At 37.8% G+C, this 24543-nt stretch overlaps 1 long non-coding RNA gene across 3 annotated transcripts in view; it reads left to right on the forward strand.

The window, feature by feature from the left end:
- Positions 1-24543, forward strand: part of LOC145679691 (uncharacterized) — a 307177-nt gene that overhangs the window by 218005 nt on the left and 64629 nt on the right. Inside the window, exon 4 of one of the 3 annotated variants that reach the window (XR_014130501.1) lies at positions 3926-4945. The exons of 1 other annotated variant lie outside the window; for it this stretch is intronic. This is a non-coding gene — a long non-coding RNA (uncharacterized LOC145679691). Of the gene's footprint in view, positions 1-3925; positions 4946-24543 lie in introns of those variants that run through there. One more of the 3 variants, XR_014130503.1, reaches the window with a different exon arrangement.

A 24543-nucleotide genomic window follows, 5' to 3' on the forward strand; every position in this document is an offset into this window, starting at 1 on the left:
GGCAACGCTCAGAATCACGTGCAAGAGAATCCTGAGGGTTATGAAGTAGGTTGCCATTTAAAACTGACCATAACTAGGTATAATGCAAGATCTATCACATCAGAAGTAACATTCCAGGAGTTGGAAGAAGAGTTACACAGAAAATCAACTAGGGTATCGTCATGTTAGGCAAAATAAGAAGAAGAGAAGAATAAATCGCATTTTAGAGCGGGTACCTATTCTACTAAAGAGACTCGGAATATGGAAAGACCAGTGGTATTATCAATGAGAAACGAAACAAAAGAAAACAACAACAACAACAAAAACAACAGAGTCCTGGGGATAGATAGTACGTCTAGTCGAGTTGTCAAACCCTCTCGGGGATATACACTTTAAGTGATGCAAGTGTATCCTCCTACAACAAACTATTCCGAAGAAGAAGTGGGATATTCTTCTAAGAAATTAGAGAATTTAATAACAAAGGACGTAATTACGTAAAGGTTTATCATATAAGATTTCAATGCTAGAGTGGTATGAAAAAAAGACAAACGAAAATTCAATAGGAAATGTTGGATATGGGAAACGAGATGATCGTGCAAACTTTTTAGTAGAATTTGCCGTAGTCAAAAGAAATGTACGTTGTGAATTCCTTTTTCAAGAAAATGTCTTACAGAAAATGGACATAGAGATACTCAATTGGAAGAACAAGCGAAATTGATTACATCATGTTAATCACTACTACTTCCTATTAGGGCTACGAGGTTGAAGACTGCAATATTCTCAACAAGGAACATGACCATCGAATGGTAGAGTGTAAACACCACCTGACTATGAAACTGGAAAGATGTAAGCTTGCAAAACGACTGAAATGCGTAGAAAGAAAAATTCTTCAAGAACAACGTAGCTGAAACTGGAAAACCAGTTTACTGCACTAGAGAGGGATATAGACATTTCAGAAGCTAACAAGATTACTAAAAGCCTTAGAATACAGCTACGAAGATAGCAAGTATTACTACAAAGAAGAATGAGAAGATAATTTCAGAAGAAAAAAGCTTTATGATGACGAAAAGAAGAGCAGTGAAGATTAATGGTGACAACGCGACATCCAAAATAGAAAGGCAAAGTGAAATGAAATGAAAAGTTTTGTGCCACGGTTAGGCTAAAGGAAAAGGTAATGATGAGAAATGATCTTATGTTGTAGATGTCATTAAAGTACAATTGAATGTGGTGTAGTACATATGCAGTAATACTTACGTAATCCAGGTGAAGAGACAGGTTTTAAGGTGCGTATTTCAGTGTTAAAAACATCACACATTCGTGTTTAGTTGTCTGTTTCTTCAATCAGTTTCTCCATTTAAAATTCTGTACTTGTGTCCTTTAGTCAAAAATAAGGCACAAGTGAATAACTACGAAATTATTAATAGTATGAGAATGTGGGAATGTGACATGCTGTTGACCCACGACCCACTGACCCACTCAGAAAACTTGACCCACTTGACCCACTGACCCACTCCATCTCTGGTTGTAACATCACAATCTTAATCTTATAAAGCCCAATATTGCGATCCTAATCAATGAACAAGTTAAAACTATTTTATCGTAGGCATTTTCAACATACTTTTTTAAAATTATATTCGTTACTATATGTATCTTTCATTATTACTTCGGTGTAGAGAAATGATTAGCTTTAGTACTATTGGTGAGAGTTTTCAGGATTCCTTGATGTGAAAACAATTTTTGTAGTTGACATAACATTAAAAAACAATTTAAAGGTATTTTAACTGGAAAGTGAATCAACTTAGATCTGAAATCTCAGAAAAATAGTAAAATTTGATGAAATTTCGAATTTAACGTCCCACAATTACGGTATGCTAAGGATGACGGTGTTGCTGATAATGAATGAAACAGTGGAAAGAAGAAATTGGAAGGAAAACAGAGAATCTCGAGAAAACCCATGCATTTGCTGTTGGTCCATCACAAATTTCACGTGGGCACGAGCTGGGATCGAAATCCCGAAATGAGCGCTCTACAACTGAGCCACCGCTACGCCCGCGCAGAGATAAAGTGAGAAAATGTGCTGACTGGGTCTCGGGTTCGATTCCCTGTGGGGACACTCCATCCAAAGAGTGTAAAAGCTTTTTCAGGCCAGTCAACCTGAGTAAAGTTTTTTTTTCTGGGTTTTCCTCAGTCACACCATGTAAATGCCGAGATGATACCTAACATAATAGCCCCAGACTGCTTTCTTCCTTTCGCATTCCTTTGTCCCTCTCCAATTTTCCGGGCAGTGTCATTGCCGAGGAACGTCATCCCTCATATGTGTGGCAGGCTAACATGGCCACATATTTCGAAATCCCAGAAATCTAGTTCGTAATCCTAGTAAAACTAGTCTCTTTGTGTTAGTACAGCATTTAATGTTCTTCTCATGAACAACAACGAACAATTAATCTTCAGTACAAAATCTGCATTATTTCAATTATATTTTCTTCCCCTCACTGCTCCTTGTTTCGCTCAGTTTGTTCCCGTTGAAACACATGGAAGAAGCCCTTGGTGTGAATGCGTTAAGAGGATTTGTTAAACTCACACGCATAACTGAACAACACAGTTTGGGGTTGCCCTGGACTAAAAATATTCTATGGCCTTGTACCAAAACATTAAAATTAATCCGCTCTCTGCTACACTGCACTTCAAGATTGGCCTATTTTTGAACTCACAAACACTTTCTCTTCTCTCTTTTAGCAAACGTTCTTTCATCTTTCATATCGTCTTGTGTCTTCTTTTCCCTCTCTTTCTTAAGAAGTGTCCAAAAACCAAATGTGTGTTTCATTATGATAACCAGAAGCGAACAGCTTGTCATATATATATATATATATATATATATATATATATATATATATATATATATATATTAAAAAAGAAAAGGAAAAACTGGACTACTTTTTTTTCATAAGGGAAAGAACGCAATAAATATCTTGGTGGATTTCATTTCCAAGAAATAAATAGATATTCGTGTTACATTAAAATTACAAATGAATCTTTGTGTATCAGAAATTTATGTTTGCAGTCCACACTTTTAACTGAGAAGTTCGGAACGTAATTTAAAGGAGGTGCTATTACGTTCATCACATTACCGAAAACATGCTGTATTATTAAATTATATTTGACCTCCGGCGTTCTCATTAAAAATATAGGAACATAAAATAACCATTTTTTTAAAGCACAGTTGTCAACCTGGTTCATGTAAAACTAGTATGTGTTTTCTTTCATCAACCCTTATTGTTAAATAAAGTATTGAAAAGGGTCTAAGTTTTAGTTTGTTTATTTGCGTTTAGCGTTACTTTTCAGTTTCGACGGAATATGAGACGTAGCCCTACAGTTTAATATGGAATTCGAACAATTTTCTCAATGTACTCTCCCACCAGGAATCGAAGCCGGGACTTAACGCGCTAGCCTTGCCACTAGACCAGACGGGAGCTTCTGTTTTAATATATTACTACAATACTTGTCTAAGTTTAATAATACAATTTTGTATAATTCCCTTAAGTTATATATTCAAACATTTTAAGGTATGATACTTGTTTAGTTGATAATAAATTCTAACTCAATCAAATTTTAATATATTGTTGTTATATCACTTAAGTTCAATTCAATAAATTTTATAATATCTGTTTCACCTTAAATTCATTATAGCTCAACTAAGATTCTATTAATTGTTATACTAGTCATCTATGTTTGCTTACTTTAAGTTTAATACAATTTATAATAAATATTAGTTTCACACAGAATAAATTATAACTTGCCTAAATTTATGAAGATGATTTAGAAAGTAATGCCTCCAGGCCCACTACTTAGCTAATAGTGCTGAAAACTGAACTGTGTATCATTAATTCACTAATGTTTAAGATATAGACTGTCACTTGTTTCACCTTCCTATCTCTTCTCGTTCCAGAGTCATGGAGCAATCCATGGTATTCAGTGGTGACGTCCAGTTGAAACAGCAGGCTGTCATTGAATTTCTGATGTGCGGAAGGTTGTGCACCCCGGGACACTCATCACCGGCGACGAGTCGTGGATACGCCATTACGACCCGGAAACGAAGCGTTAGGGGATGGAGTACCGCCATACGTCCTCTCTTCCACCAAAAAGTTTCAAAGTTGTCCAACCTGCTGACAAAATATTGTTGACATTCTACCTCATTCTGCCTATAGTCCGGATCTTGCGCCCTGCCACTTTTGGCTCTCCCCCAAACTAAATGATCACCTTAAGGACCAACGCTACGGTTGTGACGAGGAGGTGCAAGCAGCAGTTCGCAATGGTGTGGCCAGCAGCCACTACAATTTTACGCCGATTCGATTTCCGGCGGGAGCTCATGTGTTTCGGATTCCACGTTAATCAGTAGGTCCACATCTCATATAGCCTCGCTGCTGAAAAGGATGCTAAACTAAAAGCAACTCAATTCTTCGCCGACGGTCTGAAAACCTTGTTTTGCGTTGGTGTAAGTGTGTTGCCCGTAATGGGAACTATGTTGAAAAATGATGCCACCATTTGTAGCTGACATTGCAAACTTTCCACTGATATATCGATGCTATCCGTCAAAAACAAGTGAAGGTATCACCTTAGATACATTACTTTCTGAATCACTCTCGTAGTAAGTTATCTATTTCCATTATTTTAGAAAAATCAAAAACTAACTGTCATTATGTGGAAAAATTTTATTAACACATTTTATAATACTTATTTCATTTGTCATAAATTATAACTCACTTAAGTTTTAATGAACTATTATCCAGTCTATTTAATACATTTTCTAATACTTGTTTCTCTTATAATAAATAATTATAACTTGCCTAAGTTTGAATAAACTTTTATAGTACTTTTATAAGTTCAACACATTTTATAATACTTATTTCACTTATAATAATAATAAAAAAAACTTTATACAAGTTGCTATACTACTTACCTAAGGTTAACATATTTTAGTACTTATAACTCTTGTTTTACCTTTAATAAATTATAATCCGTTTAAGTTTTACTATGTTGCTATAAAATATTTACTATGTACTATTATAATGTATATCACTTTATACATTCTATAATTCTCCTTTTGCTCATAATAAATTATAATTTACCTAAGTTTTAATAAATTATTTTATAACTTATTTAATACATAATATAATACATGTTTCACTTAAACTCACCTAAGTTTTTATAAATTATTTTAGTATCTACACAGCAAAAAATGAGGTGTTGAAACAACTCAAAATGATTACCACTTTAGCGCGTTACTTGGGTATTAATTCAATACCAACCATTTTTTTTAAGGATACGGGAATAGGGTTGACTTCATAAATATTGATTCATCCATTTATTTTATAGAGGAAAGAGACCTCTATTCCCAGTCATTAGAGGGTTACGCCCTCTCTTTGGCATAGATTTTTAAAATATTTCAATTGATGATAAGATAATTGGAGAACGGCGAAGTGCAGGAATATGAACATAAAGATTAGTAACCATGTAATAGTCACAATTTCTATTTCTATTGAAGAATAATATATTAACACCAATCGCATCGCCTTTCGAGCATAGCAGAAATTACTAGTTACTAGCTGCGATAATTTGCATTGGTTTTTATCGTCTGGTATGAGCAAAGCTTTGCGCAATATATTTGGCATTTATGCTAAGTAACGAATAACATTCTATGTATGTATGTATGTACGTATGTGTATGTGTGTATGTGTGTTTATTTGTTTGTAATCATTCACAATAATATTTTTTTTTAAAACACTGGCGCAAATCCCGGGGGGATGAGGGTAACATGTCCCCCTGAATCTTGGAACTGGAGGGGACTGTCCCTCCAATTATCAGATTTGAAATATGTTTTTCAGGGAGAAACGTGATGATTTGTAGCCGACATCCCACTTCATCTACACCGCCTGATATAGAAAATATAATAGACAACATTTTCATTTCAGAAATCAGATTCATCTAACATAATATGACTCTCATCTTCGCCTCCTGCCCACCTCCCAATGTCGATGACAACTCTGCTCCCCAGATCCTCCACAGCACTGGTTTTCAACTTCATAAATATTTTGAACATCGCTTAAAATATACATACCTGTATATGGGAACGATCTTACCCGTCCTCCCCAATGTTGAAGACAAATTTGCGCTGCTAGTTGTAAACCTGTGAATCGTCTGACAACAGTTACATGGATAGTAGTACTAAAATCTGTTTTCCTTATCTGTTATTCTTGTGTCTTAGGACATAAGAACAGGAGATGGCAGAACTATTATTCATGTAACTGTTGTCAGACGATTCACAGATTTACAACAATATTATTGTGACCGACTACAAAAATCATAGAATATTATTTGATACTTGGCATAAATGCCAAATGTATATTGCACAAAGCTCAGCTCATACCAAACAATAAAAACCAATGCAAATTCTCTCAGATAGTAACGAGCTACATCTGATATGTTCGGAAGGCGATGTGGTTGGTGTTGAATTAACACCCAAGTGGCACGCTAAAGTGGTAGTCATTTTGTGTTATTTCAACATTTTATTTTTTGCTGTGTATTTTGTTTATAGTAGACTCTATTTGTTTTACTATTAACGGTTATACTATAATTAAAACTAAACATAAATGATTTATTTACTTGATACCTTCATACGTTATACTCGATATTTTTGAGAGTTCTCTTGTGGCTAAGCGGTTAGCGTATATGCTTTTGGTATGAGAGACCAGGGTTCGATTCCCGAAGGGAGCTCATGTGGTTCGGTCCCACGTTAAGCTGTAGATCCACGGTCTCGTGGCTGAAAAGCCGTTCTAAACTGCAAATCAAATCAAATTGATTATTTTGATATTCGAAATCTTACAAGGGAACATTCTGATTTGGTGAATTTAATTTCTGAAAATGATCGCTAGCATTGGATTCAGCACCAACAGAAACAGACAAAAAGAGGGTGTTTAGTGGCAGACCGCATACAGGGTAGGAGATAAGTGAGGGCAAAGTGCGAAGATAGAACATAGAAAATGTCTAGAAATTCCATGTTAATTTTGAAACGAGTAGAGAGATTGAGGTCAAATGTTGGGTATGAGGAATGCTGTAGAGCTCCACTGAATAGATGTAATATGAATAATGGGGGAAAAATGAAAAGCCGTCATGTTGGAATTAGCGCTAGAATACATGGGAAAGGGATCATGTGGCATATGGCTTTTGACGCACACCGTCTATTGAAATCAATTGTGGCCAATACAGTTTGAGACCTTTGTAACACGTTCTACGCTATGGCAATGTAGCAATACTGTCCTAAAGGTGACATGAATGAGGAATAACCACAAACGTGAATGAGGCCACTTTCCAGCCAACAAACGTACCGATCCATCCAATATTCGTTCATATGCAAGCAAAAGTGTACATATGACCAAGGACAACCTGAAAGAGTTCATGACTGACGTTTTCTGACCTTCTATAGAGCAGATGAAACTGCTGCTCCTCGTTGATTCATTGAGCACCAATAAAGATGAAGAGTTGGTGCAGAAACTGAACAATGTAGGACTTACCCGACTCCTTATCCCTGATGTTGCACATGACTCATACAATCCCTGATGTTGGATGTGTTCTTCTTCCGTCCGTATACGAATTTCGTGAAATATATAACAGACATAGTTTTTCTGTCATCTAACTTCAACACATGACAACGGAACAACTTCATTAACTTGCAATCACTCATCCACTTCCAGTTTACAGCACCAAGGTTCCAAGTTATGATTAGATATACTTTCTACAAAACTGGATATTTGCTATTTGCAAACAGTACCTGGCAAATTCTTGACACCTGTCGACTATTGCTTCCATTCAAATACCGGAGACAGCTGTCACGAGCCGTTTATCCATCTTTATCATTTTTCAAATATGCCCATTTTGTCTACATTTTTGTATCAACCACACAATCATTCTTAAGTTTCATAACAGTTGCAATTAAACAGAGCTCTCAAACTGTATTGGTCACCAATTTCAATAGACAGTGTGTCAAGAGCCATATGTCACATGGTTTCTTCTTCGTATATTCTTCTTGCGCTAATTCCAACATGGCGGCTTTTCAGATGTCCCCCATAATTCACATTACGTCTATTCAGTAAGCTCTATATGCGTTCCTCATGTCTAACACCTCAATCCCTCTACTTGTTTCAAAATTAACATGGAATTTCTAGACATTTTCTACATTCTATCTTCGCACTTTGCCCTCACTTATTTCCTATTATATATATAGTCTGCCATTAAACATGCTCTTTTTCTCTGTTTCTTTTGGTGCTGAATCCAGTGCTAGCAATCATTTTCACCAATTGAATCCATCAAATCGGAATGTTCCCTTCTTAGAAGCGAACCGAAAAACCAAATTTTATTTTCTGGACGTACAGCTCTGGGCTGTGGCTGGCCAAATGGTGCACATTCAATTGGATGGTGTGTGATTATCTAAACGACTTCAAATACCATTATCTCTTACTTTCGGAATTATGAGATAACAATACCTCATAATTCCCTTATGTGTGTGTCTCTACCTGAAAAACACTCCATGTACACCTATATTGAAGCATTTTTTTTTTTTTAACCTTCCTAATCTCTTTCCAGCCTTAGAAAAAAGTAGATGTAAACAAATACACATGACTACCAGTGGGTCGATAACCAGTGATTGGTTGTTGGTCTTACTGCACTAGTATCCTACCGCAATATAATCCCTACTAAAATAATAATTTCTAATAAAGATATCTGAATTTATCCTGCATTTTGATAATAAACGCAATATATACGTATAATATTTAACAACAGATGTAGCTTTATTTCAACCTCACCCGCACTTGGACATATAGTATTTACTGCGCATGCGTATGCGTTCGCGCGCCGACCCCCCTCATTTGAAATTGTAGAATGCAGAGTTCCATGGCGACGATGAGTGACAATAATCCAACTTCATCTCGTGTTATAAAACACAAAAGAGAACAACAGGAACAGAGGCAATCTTGTTCATATAACAATTTAAGAAAATACATACTTACAACCAGTGGCGTATTTACGATTTTGTTTCGGGAGGGGCTTTTCTAACATTCGGGGGGGCTTTGCCTGAAAATGTGAAAATTCTGCAAGATATTTAATATATTTTACTATAGTAAGTAAGATTTTGGGGGGGCTTAAGCCCGGAAGCCACCCCCTAAATACGCCACTGCTTACAACATAGCAGTAGTCAGTGTCAGTGCGTTAATTATTTACCAACCAACTGTAGCCTTACACTTCGGAAATTATGCGACGACAGCAGCTAGCAGATGGTCTTGCTGTTTACGTCTCTCGCTGCCGAAGCACGTGTGAGCCGCAGAGTAATACATTTCGCTTTGTTTACGTCCACTTTGTTCTAAGGCTGGAAAGACTTACTATGTGTAGTTCATAAAGGGTTGTGGCCTGCCAGACAGCCCTTTATTTGAGAGATATGTGGTCAGTACATTGGTTCCCAGTCTACAACATCGTGATTCAAGTAACTCGCTACTTGTTACTAATAATAATCGAACCCGGTACCACGTGCAACAAAGGGACGCATGTTAGCTACATATATATGATTATTTTCTACTACAAGGAATTTTGTAAATGCATAATTATAGATTTTCATTGAAGGGAAAATTAATTTCTTATCCCATTGATCTACTCAATTATATGGGTGGGGGCGCGGTGACTCAATAGTAGAGAGTTCACCTCCGCTGCTTGGGGTTCCTGGTTCGATCCCAGCTCGCACCGTGTGGACTTTGTGGTGGACAAACACCGTGCTCGTGGGTTTTATCGGGGTTCTCCCGTTTCCTCCCACTTTCTTCAATCCTCCATTTCATTCATTTCTCATAATCACCGTCTCCTTTAGCCTAACCGGCATAACCCTGGGACGTAAAACTAAAGATTTCATTTAATTTCAATTCAATTATATGGGTGGTCATCTGAAAACCTGTTCAAAATTATCTAGACGTTATTCCGTAATTGTAGAAATTTCGCTGTTAACAATAAATTGTGAAAGAATGCGGTGCTTGATTACTGACATTCCCTCTTCTTTATCTGTGATTGTTTTGTGGCTTAAAAAAAGAAAAGAAAGAGAAAGTTGGAGTGAAAAGAAAAGTAGACTGTTCAATCCCCCCTTTCTGTCTCTGTTGCTAATGATTTTAAGAAATGAAAAAGCGTTAGTTGTTGGTGAATGGTGTGAATTCGTGTTAACTAAATCAACACTTCCAAAAGTGACAGGTACCACGTGCTTTTAGCCAAGACCCCCGCCTCCTCTTGTCAGTGAGATTTCCCTCTTCCCCCCCTTTCTGTAGTCGCAGCCAGGAAAACGAAACCAATTTGTGTCCCGGGAAAGACAACGTCAACAAGCGGGATTGCGTCCCATGAAGGGAAGGGAGAGGGTGTATAGATAGCGGAGCGAAGAGGGAGAGAGGTGAATTGGGTAGAGAAGACACAGTCAGTGTTTGCGGAAAAAGGGTGAGTGATCTTGCATCAAGAGCTGGGGGAGGTTATACAGATAGGGGCAAAAGGGAGCAATAAATCTCAATAATAAAATTTAAGTTAAAGGAAGTGATATATCGAAATTTTACACATGAATATAGGCAACTTACTAACATCGTTCTCTTGTTAGTATTGTTAGTTTGATTGCCGAAGGAGATAAACATACAGATTTTTTTATGTTGAATCGTGAGGCAATTCGAGGAGCTATTTAAAATTAAATTAAAATGAAATTTTTAGTTTAACGTCCCACGTTTATGCCCTTTAGGCTAAGGAAGACGATGATTACAGCAAGTGAATAGTGATGGAAGAATGGGATGAATGAGATTGTCGGAGGAAACGGAAGTAACACGAGGAAACCCAAGGACACGATGTTGTCTACTAGCAACTTGTTTGGCTGGGAATCGAACAAGGAACTCCACGCATCAAAGGTATGCACTCTACCACTGAGCCACGGAAATATTTAAATTACGAGGTAGCAAATGTTGGTCTAAAAAGAACGGGTGTTGCCGACTATGTATTTTCAGTTCAATGCTGAACCTATCCATGGGCTATAGCCTACCGCGGTTAGCGTACCCGCCTTTGGCGTGAGAGACCCGGTTTCGATTGCCCACGGGAGCTCATGTGGTTCAGATTCCACATTAATCGGTAGGTCCCGTCTCATGTAGCCTCGCTGCTGAAAGGGACGTTAAACTCAAAATCAACTCAACAACCCTTCCCCGCTGGTCTAATGGCTAGCGCTCGTGTCTTTGATTCTAGGTTCGATTCCCGGTGGGAGATCCTTAAATTTGAATACATTACGGTGGTTCGGATTCTACTTCAAACTACAAATTCACGTCTCTACGTCTTGATGTTGAGAGTGGCGCGAAAAGTCAACGCGACCAATCGTTCGAGATCTGTATAACGAGGGAATAATTCGTAAATAAGGAAAAAGAGCAAAGTAAATCCAAGTACATGTAAAGTAGTTGTTAGAAGCATGCAAGTGGGCCTTATAAGATTGTTTTATTAGTACTCCGTCCGTTACTCTACATGAACAAAAGTGAACTTTTGAATTCTGTTTTTGCAATAGATAGCTACAGCAATTATCCAGACGGACTTCGTTAATTATATCAGCCCGATGACATGTTTGACGACACACACCGATTTTAACGATGACTATGCGTAATGCTATTTTCTACTGTTGTAACAAAGTCGTATGACTGTAGAATGCTATCAGTTACACATCGCACCGACATCTATCGGACGATATTGTAACTTCTCGTGTTCCTCTTTCCTGCCTTTGACAGAGCTCAGTTCTCCATATAACGCGAAATTTCTGTCATCAGAAGCAAAAAGGCTACAGAAGATCAACTAAGACTTCGTCGAATTAAACGAAATAAGAACAAAAGGAGATGAGTTAAAAGAGATGAAGTGTTGTAGAGAATCAGAATGTAACTATGCTCATGGTGTACGATTTCTTATCAACGAAAACTTTGAGAGTAATGTCTTCAAGGTTCTACATATAGTCGAATAGGAAGCCTTGTTACCAAACTCTCCCGTATATATATAGGGTGTCTCAAAAGTCCCCTGACATACGGTAACTGTTATTATGAGAGTTACAACAAAATACAAGAGGAGGAACCGTCTACAAATATGATGTTTTCAATCTAAAGTGAAGGAACTTTTTTTTTTTTTTAAATCGGACAAGCCGTTTGGGCTGTACACTCTTTATGCACCCAATGTGAAATGAGAATGCCCAAAGGCGGATCTAAAGAGGGGCTATAGGGGCTATAGTCCCCCCTTTACCCTCAGGTATACACTGGATGAAATGGACTTCAATCCTGTTTTACACTGGATAAAGCGGCAAACTATGGTTTAGCCCCTTCCTTAATCATATCCAGGATCCGCCACTGAAAATGCCCTTTACCTGCACCCACAACATCGGTGAATGAAGTTACTGTCTTTTACGTTAACGTTTCAGTGGTCAGCCCCCTTTTCAAACAGTGACTTCATTCACTTATGTTATGGACCCAGGTAAATGGTAACGTTGCATTTTTATTTACCATTATGCGCATAAAGAGTGTACAGTCCAAACGGCTCATCCGATTTTAAAAATTCCTTCACTTTAGATTGAAAACATTATATTTGGAGAAGGTTTGTCCTCGTACATTTCGTTGTAACTCTGATACTAACAGAGTTACCCTATGTCAGGGGACTTTTAAGACACCCTATATATTCAAGTTGCTTGAAAAATTTTGTTGTGAATTAGGCGCAAGTTCCGAAAAACAGGCGACACAATAATACAAATAAAATTCGATACAAAATCCTATGGGCTGTATGCAGAGTCGTTTTGACATATGCTTAGCGTCATTAAAGGCCTGACTACTGCAGGGAATATATGTTAGTCGAACTCTTTAGTATTGCACTAATCCCGCCTCAGAACGACTCTGCATAAAGGACCTATATGTTTTGGCTTAAGTGCCAGACTCGTATTTTCAGTGACCATGGCGACATGGCGCCCAAAAATGTTCGAGTTCTGTATATGAGAATAAAAATGGGTCTTTTTTTATCATAAAATTAACTGAGCTTGGGGAATGGGGATACCTAGTAGATCTGCCACTGGTAGAGAGTAAATGAACGTTTAACGTTCTCTCATTCTAATCGGGAGGACAGAAATTCGAACCTAGAGACTAGATATTCTTATGAAGTTTTCTAAAATTCACCAGTCAAATACAAGAATTAGAGTACATCTTTAGTATATAGGTTCTGGAGGTAACTTCATTTTAAAATTAGTTTTCTGCTTGCATTTTTAATAAATATAGCACGCCTAGAACACTTTTAATAAATCTATAGTATATATAGTATATAAAAATGAAAATCACTGTTTGTGACTTCTTATCTCTTGGTACAACGTAGAGGAGGATATATATATATATATATATATATATATATATATATATATATATATATATATATATATATATATATATATATATATATACCACGAGACCGATCTCGATCAAACTTTCAATACAGATGAGGTTCGAGCCTGGGATGAGTTTTATTATTTCACTTTGACGGTGCAACTTTGGGGAGGGGCTGGTATTTAAAAATTATCGAAAATGAGCGATATTACTGTTGAATCCATAGTTTTCGGGGGTCGCTGAGATGAACAGTGACACTTTCGATACCCGTTAAATCCAAATTCAACCTCTTAATTTGGGGAGGGGGAGATATACAAAAATGATCGGTATTAGTGTCGAATCTATAGTTTTCGTGGTCGCTGAGACGAACAGTGACATTTTCCATGGCATTTAAATCCTAATTCTGCCTTTTATGTCGAAAATGAAACATATTTTCCCAGTGCAAAGTACAGGTATTCTGGTAGTAAGAAATAAGTTACGCTAATGGACATGAGTGACGAAAGGGCAATATATAATATCAATGTCCTTAGCGGGCTTCAAACTCAAGGCAGATATATCTTACGATTAACACCATAATCCTAATCCTCCCAGCAGGTTATAGTGGATCTAGGAATAAATATTCCTACAATTTTATTTCTTCTGATACAAGGTTGTAACAGTTGGTCATATACTACAATGTAATTACAATTTGTTATTTTGAATCACATGCATGTATAACTTTACTTTATTTATCTTACATTTTTTTTAAAAAAAAAAAAGTGCAGTTGCATAACGCATCTGGTATCACGATTTGATAGACTGCAATTTGGTTCAAGGAATTATGCCTTCCTTTTCATTCATTTCCGCTGACCTTTTAGCCTTGTTCTCGTTTCAGTATCACTTACGAACACATATACGTATCTACAATACTTTCAATAAATAATTTATTACTATAAGATGATTGAAGAAAGCAAAATCAAATAAAAAAAATGATAGCACATATGTAGTGAATGAAATCGAAGACAGAATATCACACACAAATTGGAAACTGAATCAATTGATGCGTATATTTGATTTCCATTAATAGTAAGAAGTTTGATCATCTATTAATATGCAATTTGAATATGCTATACTTTTACATGTAGTAATATTATGGAAAGGTGCATGCAAGAGGAACTTCCGAGTAGTATTCATGAATAATTAATCATAAAGTTTACGAAACTCAATGTTACCAGATCAAGACTATCGCGAAATTATTCACCAAAAGTTCTGGCGAGCCAATTAAGAAATAGATGAAAATTGCATAAAGAAAACAAGAAATTTGACAAGGTTTATTCTACCTTGGTGTATGTTTATTACGTTATTATTATTATTATTATTATTATTATTATTATTATTATTATTATTATTATTAGTAGTAGTAGTAGTAGTAGTAGTAGTAGTAGTAGTAGTAGTAGTAGTAGTAGTAGTAGTAGTAGTAGTAATAGCAATGGTAAAGGTGGTTGTTGTAGTAGTATTAATAAACAATAATAATAATAATGGTAAACTTAGTAGTAGTTGTAGTGGGAGCCTTCACTATGCTTGTATATTTTTGGTGCAAGTAACAACAAATACTGCTAGGGTCGTGGCTGAAACTGATGGGAAATAATAAAAAAAAAAAAAAAAAATGGGAAGTTTGTTGATAAATTTGTAGGTTTAAGTTTCTTTAAGTTTGGTATATTTTTTTCTTAAAATCAAGACTTGATTCATGAAAAAGTTACTCATTCTGGTCAGTACGACCTTCATATAATAACTTTTGAAAGCATTAGTTCTTACAAAATATTATTAAAATGCTAATACTGTAGTTTTTTTTAAAGATCTTTCTTATTGTACAGAAGATTTCGCTGACTTCAATTAATACGTCATAAATAGCTCATTCAGAAGTCCTGAAAGCTTTTAGTTAGTTTAAAAGCGTTTTGTATATACGTACAATCTGACTTGATAATTGATCATTTCGTCAAACCTGATTTCAAGCTTAATGCCTCAATAGTAGATAGCATATTTTTAATATGAAATAAAACTGGCTGAATTGCAGGTTATAGTTGAGAATCTCTGGACAAAGTCTTAACAAGTTTCTTCGGAGTTCTGGTGGAGGAGGGTTTTTGTACCTTTCCCCTTCCCAGCGCCGTAACTTAGATTTTTCCTGGGGGGACAAGCATTAATACCAGTATTTGGGCCCCCTAGAAAAAAGTTGTTTTTCTAATTCTTGGGCCCCCTCTTTTGATCTTTCTCTTACTCTTTGTGGACTCCCCGGAGCCTGTGGGCCCTTCCGCAGGGCAAGGTCTGCGGGGCCGGTAGTTACACCTTTTGCCTCTTCTATACATGACAAATTAATTAAGGAGACAATATTGACAAATCTCAAAGCCACATGAATAAATATTAGGCCCTATTTCTAGAGCCCCTAGTAACAGACATGTTTCACTGAAATGGGCCCACGACTTATTTTTGTTTTATTTATCTTTTGTTGCTGTTTGTTTATATAATGTAGTGAACCTGTTTGATGCTTCATTTCTAATTTCATGTTCGTATCGTGTATGGAGTAAGAAAATTTTGTCTTAAAGTGGGCCCCCCTCAATCGACAGGGAGCTTCCCTGGAGGCAGTTGCCCCCTGCCTCCCACAAGTTACGGCCCTGTCCCTTCCCCTAATCAGTAAATTACCTTGAATAAATATAAGACATGTAGTTAGTGAGTCCACGTAGTTCAACCATAGGCTCTCGCCTTTGTTGCTGGCGGTCCCGGGTTCGATTTCCGCTAGGGACACTCGGTCGAAAAGGTGTAAGATGTTATCCATGCCAGTCATCCTGAATGAGGTTTCTCCTGCGTGTTCCTCATTCATACCAGAAAAATGCCGGGATGGTACCTATCATACAAATAAATGAAATCTTTCAGTGTTACGTCCCATGGTTATGCCGGCTAGGCTAAAGAAGACGGTGATGATGAGAAATGAATGAAATGGTGGAATAAGTAAAGTGGGAAAAAACGGAAAAACCTCAATGAAACCCACGAACACAGTGGTTGTCCACCACAAAGCACATTTGGCGCGAGTCGGGATCGAACCAAGAACCCCAACCTATATGATAAGTAAGGGGGACGGTGGCTCAGTGGTAGAGCGCTTACTTCTGGTTACTGGTTTGATCCCTGGCCAAGTAAGTTTGTGGTGAACAACATTGTGTCCATGGGTTTACTCGGGTACTCCCTTTTTCTCCACATTGTCATTCCACCAAATATTTCATCATTCATTTACCTTATCATCTCTCTTAGTCTAAGGAGCATAATTGTAGGACGGTAAAGAGAAAGACTTCCTATCATACAGACCCAAGGCCGCTACCATTCTTGCCCCTTCCTTTCTTCCTTCAATCTTCTCTGCTTGCCGACGGACGTCATTCCTCATGCGTGATGGCTCAGGACATAAATTTTGGTAACGCTTAGATATATGTATAAATAAACAGAGTTATGTTGCCACGTAGAACCGTTGATGACGCGTTAGAAACTCAAACTCAATCATCTTTGACTTCTGACAGTATTCGTGTCGTCCAAAAAATGTATCGCGTAACACGGGTTGCATATCTTCCAGGTGCATCCGACTTTCGTTTTCCTCATTTTACACCAAGTTGCACCCCGGTTACCAAACTATGGACAAAATATATTATAGGGGAGTTAGTGCTGCATTTAAGGGGAGAAATTGAAGGTGGTCACTCAAACATGAAGCGAACATATTTGAATTCGAATATTTTCGACGTGCTTTTCACTAGAAATTTGAAAGGCGAAATACACTATTTCCTGTGTTAAGTAAGACCCTCTAAGCAAAGTATATTCATATTTTGTTTCACCTTCGTAATTTAAGTCTTTTCAAAGATATGAACAGTTTTTGATTTTCTAATTTTCAACAATAAATTCAAAAAGGAATTTGATGTCCTGGCCAAAGTTATCTTTGGTTTAAATATCACACAGCAATACAGTAAGGGCACTTTCACTCCCTTATCCAGCTATACCATTCTATAATTTCCGATTTTAGTAGGGATTGGTCCTAAGGGTGCAGATGGGACCTATTCTTGTTTCCTTCAACCGATTCCAGAATGCTGATTTCGTTATCTACTAACCTTTAAACTTCCAAGCTATGCTATGTGTAAATGTCGGAAGTCTTATGCAACGGTTGTCCATCCAGTCATCTGTCTGTCTCAGGGGCGTCATTTAGGGGGGGGGCAGGAGGGGGCAATTGCCCCCCCCAAGAGTTCAAGGAATACATATACTTTAATACATTGCCTACTAATATACTAGTACAAAACGTGAAAGTCTTATGTCGGTAGTGCCCTTGCCCCCCCAAGCGAAGTCTGAAATGACGCCCCTGGTCTGTCTGTCTGTCAAGAGTTATCAGAGTAAAAACAGGAAGAGTTATCAAGCAGTGTTTTTTCCAATTGATTCATAGTAACAAGAATAGGTTCATCTCATTCGTGAACCCTCTATTCAAACCAGAAGCGGAATAAATTAACTATTTCCAGTTTCAACGCTTATGGCCATAGAAAAAAATGGTAATAGATAGTGAGAATCAATTCAGTTTTTCAAGAGAACAAATCACACATCATCACTATTTCCTAATATTCTAAGAAAATAGTAAAAGGGTACAAATTTAATAGTAAGGGTCTATTTCTGATTTTAATACTCATTTATAAAGAGCAAAAATGGTAACAGACATCGAGAAGTGTTTTTTTTTTAATTGATTCGTCGTCTCAAGAACAGATTTCATTTCCTGCGTTAATCTTCTATGCAAACTGAAAGTGCTAGAAATCAACCACTTCCGGTTTCAATGTTGATTACCTTAGAACAAAAAACGGTAAGAGATAACAACAAGTAGGTTTTAGCAACCGACCCAGCGTCTCAAGGAACATGCCATCACCACCCGCTAGGCTTTACCAAGTCCGGAAGTCGTTAAAACGTACTAGTACTTCCAGTCTCAATACTGATTTCAATGGGGCAAAAGTTATAAGAGTATCGAAAAGCAGTTTTCTGACACATTCATCGTCTCAAGTATGAATTTTCACCCGACTTTGATCTATCTGTTCAAACCGGAAATGGGTTCAGTTACAACACTGATCGTATAATGGATATATGGATTCAGTTCGCAAGAATATGATCCACCTTTTATTTCCTTATTGCAACCGGAAATAATAGACATCAATATCAGCACTTCAGGTTTCAATATTAATCTAGAACACTAACAGATAGCGAGTAACGGCTTTCTGATGCGGATTCAAGGTCCGAGGAACAGATTGTACTTTTGATCTTAACCCACAAAAACCCAAACATAGTTCAAGTAAGAATTTTTGAACAAAACTTTCATGGTTCACTAAGTAAGGGCCTTAGATAACAGAAATATCGAAAAAAAAAATGTTTTCGAATGAATTGGAAACTCAATGTGACCTTGTGAATCAGCGAGAAACAAAAGTAGTTTATAACCTTAATTTAGTACATGAACAATTACTATTTCACCAGAGTAATTACTAACCCTTCTAGATACAGGCAAAACAAATTATTAGGGATTTAAAAATTTACTTATCATAAGAATAAATAAAATATATCCGGAAGCTGAAAGGCGCTCGAGAACTCCATGAGGATCATGCACCTACTGACAGGAAAAGGTGGATAAAATTGCTAAAACCCGAAGAAAAGGAACGAAGCAAAGCTTGCTACAAAGGATTATGTGTGACTTATAAAGTACAATGGGTATTTGTGTAAAACTTTTGAAACTAACTTTATAAGGTCAACGGGAAATCAATGTGACACCTGCGATACACTGGGGATTTGTGGGTTAATTATTCCTCTATTGCAGCGTTTCTCAACCTGGGGGTCGCGAAGATAAGCGGAAGAGATAAATATAATTAGAATCTAATACCGGAAAGTATTTTTAAATGTTGTTTTGAACTTTGTTCTGATAGGCATATTTTTTATTTTTATACATACTGTTAAGAACAACAAAAATTAGGTCTACTAAACATTTTCAACAGGTGTAGAGTTGTTGAAAAATCAATTTAAATGAAAAAGGCACGGCACTAATGAGAACTACACATTGAAATATCAGAAAAATACAACAAAACCTGCATATACAATTAAAATTGAAAGCTAATGAGATACTTGAGCATGGTGTGATTTCACTAGTGCGGCAATGTGCGGTTCAATCTTCGTGACCGACATTATCAAGTCATTGAAAATATTCAATAACTTTTTAAACAACTGTTCAAGTATTTTTTTAACCAAAATTAGAAATCACTTTACATTTTTTTTATCATATGAGCCAAAATTAAAGGGAGTTATGAAGTTTTAAGATTTTCAAACGGCGTCTATCTTGAAACAGTATGACGGATCGGATTCGACGTTTGTAATATGAATGAACTGCCCAAATTTGGTTTTAATCCAATTGCTTTTATGGAAGTTACCGTATTTACTATATACAAGAAATGGATTCTACTATTTTATAAATAGATGGATATCGTGAGATCTCCGCAATAGTTATATTAAAAATCCCACACAAACTTATTACAAATCAGAAATTATAAGAGGATCACTGGCAAGAGGATGAGATAAAATAGGGGTCGCAATAGGAATTAGGTTGAAAACCACTGCTCTATTGCAACCAGTAGTTATAAATGTACTATATGATGTTTCAGCATTAAATTCGCATTGTTTGGAAGTCTACCGCAGTTTCATACTGTGAAACGAAACTCCTTTTTCTATGGCGATCAATGTTGAAACCGGAAACAGGGAGCACCCACGTAGGAGAGAGTCCAGACACCCCTCCAAGATTTTCTAACTCTGCATATATTTGTATACTTTCTCATTTTTCCCATAAAAAAAGGGGGGACATGGTGTCTCATTGGTCTAACCCTACTCACTGGTCTAGTGGCTAGCACCTGCGCCTTTGGTGTACGAGATCCCGGTTTCGATTCGCAGTGGGAGAGCCTTTGGAATTTTAACTAGGGATGCGCACGAGTCGAGTCGAGTCGAGATTTAAGCCTGTCTCGACTCGTCTCGAGAAAATGTTGTCTCGACTCGTGTGTCGACTCGAAAATATGTGTCTGTCTCGACTCGTGTCTCGACTCGACAGTCTCTGTCTCGACTCGACTCGAATTCGAGTCGAGACGTCTCGAAATTCGAGTCGAGACAAAATATACGAGTTAAAATATACGCACACATCAGCCAGAATATTATGACTACCTACCTTATTGTCAGTGTGTCCAACTTTGGCACGGATAACAATGGCGATGCGTCTTGGCATGGACGCAATGATCCTTGAAAGGTCACTGGAGAGAGTTGATTAGTACACATAGGTAAGGGCGCCGATTTTTCTGTAAATTTGGGGGGGGCATTCAGATGCAGAAGGCTGTATATGATGATTTTAAGACAAATTGTATTCAAATTATGCCAAATATTGTATATTCATAAATACAATGCGGGGGCCCACATGAGCTTTGGGGGTGCCCGAGCCCCCTCGGCCCTCCAGGACCGGTGCCCTTGCACACAGGTCACCTAATTCCCGTAAATTCCGGGGAGGGGGGCGATGCGCTCTGAAGTCATGTTCAATCACATCCCATTTGTGATCGATTAGGTTCAGATCAGGCGAGTTGGGCGGCCAGCACATCACTTGGAACTTGCCCCTGTGTTCCTCGAACCACTCCATCACAATCCTGGCCTTGTAATATGGTGTATTATCTTTTCGAAAAATTCCACTACCGTTGGGAAATATGGTCGTCATGAAGGGGTGTACGTAGTCTGCAAGCAGTGTGTGATACGCCTTGGCCGTCATGGTGCCTTGCTCGAGCTCCACTAGACACATGGATGCTCACGTGAATGTTCCCCGGAGCATAATTAAGCCGCCGCCAGCTTGTCTCCGTCCCGCAGTACAGGTGTCAAAGAACTGTTCTCTTGGAACACGATGGATTTGCACCCTCCCATCGTCATGATGAAGAAGGTATCGGGATTCATCAGACAATGCAACGCTCTGCCACTGTGCCAAGGTTTAATGACGATGGTCATGTGTTCATTTCAGTCGTAGTTGCCGATGACGTGGTGTTAACATTCGCACATAGATGGGACATGGGCTTCGGAGGCCCATCGTTAGGGGTGTTCGGTGCACTGTGTGTTCAGATGCACTTGTACTTTGCCCAGTAATAAAGTATTATGTTAGTTCTGCCACAGTTCGCTGCCTGTGTTGTTTTACCAGTCTGCCCAGCCTATGACGTCCGACATCTGTAATGAGGTGGGGGCGCCCAACCCCTCGACGTTTGGACGTCGTTTTCCCTTGGTTTCGTGACTTGTTGAAGACACTCACCACCTCGAACACCCGACAAGTCCTGCAGTTTCTGAAATTCTCCTGCCGAGTCTGCGGGCCATTACAACCTGCCCTCGGTCAAACTCAGATCGCGCGCCTTCCCCATTCTACACACGGCCAGCACTCTCACTGATACTACATGCACCGTACGTCTGACTGACTAGGAGGCATTCGTCGGCAGGTGACACAGATATCGCCTGGACGGAAATTCTATCGATGTAGGTTGGTAGTCGTAATGTTCTGACTGATCAGTACATACTAAATAAATTTAAAATGTAGGAAATTTTCAACATTCTGATTAACTTGCAGGAAATTTCACAATGAAAAGAAGCAACTGACTTGGACAAGACAACGGTTAGTTGATGGGGCAATCTTTTTTCTGGTCTTTGAGGTGTGAGCTTTGACCATGCCTTGTGAAATTTGATGTTTGGTGCTCATCAGTCGCGCTTCCATTTTTTTCTAATTGTTCCAGTTCATGATAATTAACAATACATTATGCAGTTCGAATACATGTTCACGTTTTCATTCAATCCAACCCAAGCCGCTTCAGATACTATAGAGTTGTATTTGTTTACGAAGAATTAATTGTGTATTAGAAATACACCCCAACAAAACATTCTGCGTGCTCATCTAGTTGCATTAGATATCTAAGCAGTTCCTATGGATCATTCAAGCACATGCTAATTAAGGTCTTTCTAGCAAGCACTTCTGCTGTTCATAAACGTACGCATTGGAGTAGGAAAAAAAAAGAAAAAAGAAAGAAAGAAGTAAAATTGGTAATTTTGCAACCGTGACTCACTCAGGCTCATGCTCTCTATCCTCATTGGAGCTCGCGTTCGCTAATCTCAATGAAGATCACACTAGTCAAGATTCTCACTAATTCGAGCTTGAGCTTGATATTTACTGTGAAATTCTCTTTAACTCGATCTCGTAATGCCACACGTCCTTTCCTGTTTTTACATTTGTCTCACCATTTTTGATTTATACGGGTGGTCGTGGACTTTTCAATTAAGTTTTTGTTTTCATTTTGACCCGCCACCATTTTGCACAGGGTTGTCGTAGAGAGTCGAGACTTGCTCCATTTTCCTTCATTTTACAACAGATTTCAAACGATGTGCTACTTAACTCCCCTTGCCATTTGAAACTTTTGAGTTGGATCCCGTCTGGAACCCTGCGGGGAACCCTGGGGCAAACTTTTTTACCCCAAAAAAGTTTGGCCTTGAAAATGATAGGATACATGTTCACCGAGTTTTCCATTTACCCAACCGTTTCCGAACAAATTACTCGGTTCAAACTATTCTAGCAGGTGATTCCCTAGCTATGGCTTTTTAAATATCTAGAAATTGGCCATGTTTTTGGCCAATATCACGGGAACGGTAAGCCATAGAGATATGATATTGGTGGTAATCGATCCCTAATAGAATGTTAAACATTTTTGTCCCGATATTAATTGGTGGCCACTGGCCAGTTGGACAGTAGCCACCGGTTACTATTTGGTACCAAAATGTTTACCATCCTTTTAGATACTGATCAACACCAATATGATCTCTCTATGACTTACGGTTCCCGAGATATGGCTCATTAAATTTATGTAAATCGGTCATTTTTTGGCCAATATCTTGCGAACGGTTAGAGTGACGCGAAAAATTTAATCATTTTGTCTTATAGTTTTTGATGCTCTATCGAATGCAGTGTACAAAATTGAAAAAAATCGCAAATAACAGACAGAAGGACAGATAGACACACAGACATAAAGAATTCAGTAACGAACTTTTTAAGTTCGTTGAATATGTTGTAACTCACGATATCCTGCCCGGTGGCACGTATAACTTCGGGATTCGACTAGTTATAACATATCAAATGCCAACACAATTGTCTCGTTCGGATCTCAGTGGAGCCATCCCTTGTCAGTAAGCAACTGTCTTCTTCAAATAACAAGTTGTTATATCTCGAATTGTTTTCTTCGAAGATATTTCTCGTAAATACGATAATTTATTGTAATACATGGTAATTCTAGTCTAAGATACACGATATCGAAAATATGGCATTATAGACTAACATAATAATATGCAAATGTTACACTAGAAAATAAAATCTTTGGAAAATCGCAAAGAGCAACCTGACATTCATGTTACAGTCATTCCTCATTATTTGATTTTAATTATTACTTCATTATCAAGGAACTTAAAAAGTTCGTTACTGAATTCTCTATGTCTGTGTGTCTGTCTGTCTGTCCGTCTGTCTGTTATTTGCGATTTTTCAATTTTGAACCGTGTATTTGATAGAGCTTCAAAAACTATCAGAAAAAGTTATTAAATTTTTCGCGTCACTCTTACCGTTCCCAAGATATTGGCCAAAAATGGTCACCTTCCAGAGATTTAAGGAGCCATATCTCGGGAACCATAAGTCATAGAGAGATCACATTGATGTTGTTCATTACCTAAGAGGATGGTGAACATTTTGGTACCAAATAGTAACCGATTAACACTGGCCAATTGGCCACTGGTTTGGCCAATGGCCAGTTGTATAGTGACCACCAATTAATATCGGTACTAAAATGCATAACATCCTCTTAGGTATTGACTAACACCAATATCATCTCTCTATGACTTACCGTCCCCGTGATATTGGCCAAAATGGCCAATTTCTAGCTATTTAAGGAGCCATAGTTTAGGGACCATAAGTTGTAGAGAGATGACATTGATGTTGATCAATATCTAAGCAGATGGTGAACTTTTTGGTACCAAATAGTAACCGGTGGCCAGTGTCCAACTGGCCAGTGGT

This window comes from Thermobia domestica, chromosome 2, assembly GCF_964235325.1.
Source record: "Thermobia domestica chromosome 2, izTheDome1.hap1.1, whole genome shotgun sequence".
Taxonomy (NCBI): domain Eukaryota; kingdom Metazoa; phylum Arthropoda; class Insecta; order Zygentoma; family Lepismatidae; genus Thermobia; species Thermobia domestica.